This window comes from Capsicum annuum, chromosome 10 (genome assembly GCF_002878395.1).
Source record: "Capsicum annuum cultivar UCD-10X-F1 chromosome 10, UCD10Xv1.1, whole genome shotgun sequence".
Lineage (NCBI taxonomy): Eukaryota > Viridiplantae > Streptophyta > Magnoliopsida > Solanales > Solanaceae > Capsicum > Capsicum annuum.
In genome coordinates this window covers 183,014,943-183,015,511 of record NC_061120.1, presented here as the reverse complement: position 1 = coordinate 183,015,511, position 569 = coordinate 183,014,943, and the positions used below count along the sequence as shown (strand labels likewise).

General features: G+C 39.9%; 1 non-coding gene across 1 annotated transcript; it reads right to left on the bottom strand.

Annotated features, from left to right (window-relative positions):
* Positions 1-238: 238 nt before the first annotated feature.
* On the bottom strand, positions 239-346 carry LOC124888323. The gene has a single exon (XR_007046450.1). It is a non-coding gene; the product is annotated as a small nucleolar RNA R71 (small nucleolar RNA).
* Positions 347-569: the final 223 nt, after the last annotated feature.

Genomic DNA, 569 nt, shown 5'->3' with positions numbered 1-569 from the left:
AATCTTGTGGTTGAGAGTATAAGAGAGGGTTTTTGAGATGCTTAACTGAAGAAAAATGGACTCATACATTCACTCCTGCTGAGGTGACTTTAGATTATGTGAGGCTGACACTGTTTCCCTATTCAGTTTTGGGTAAAGCTAAAAGATGGTTGAATACAGAGCAGGCAATTCAATTACTTCATGGGACAACTTAGCAAGAAAGTTCCTCATCAGATTTTTTCCATCAGGAAAGACTGCGAGACTTTGCAGTGAGATTGTGAGCTTCAAACAAAAGCCTGATGAAAATCTTTATCATGCTTGGGAATTCTTCAAGGCTCTTCTTCGAGAGTGTCCACACCACCAACATTCTAATGAGCTACTCGCTCATACTTTTGTAGAAGCTCTTGATCACAATACAAAGATTTTGCTAGATTTAGTCGTAGGTGGTCAAGCACTGGAATTGACTTATGATGAGCTGTACACATTACTAAACCACATAGCACAAGGATATCCAGAGTGGCATTTAGATTCTAGAAGTGCCACAAAAAGAATTGTGGGCATACTAGAGGTGGACCCTTTTGCAGCCTTAT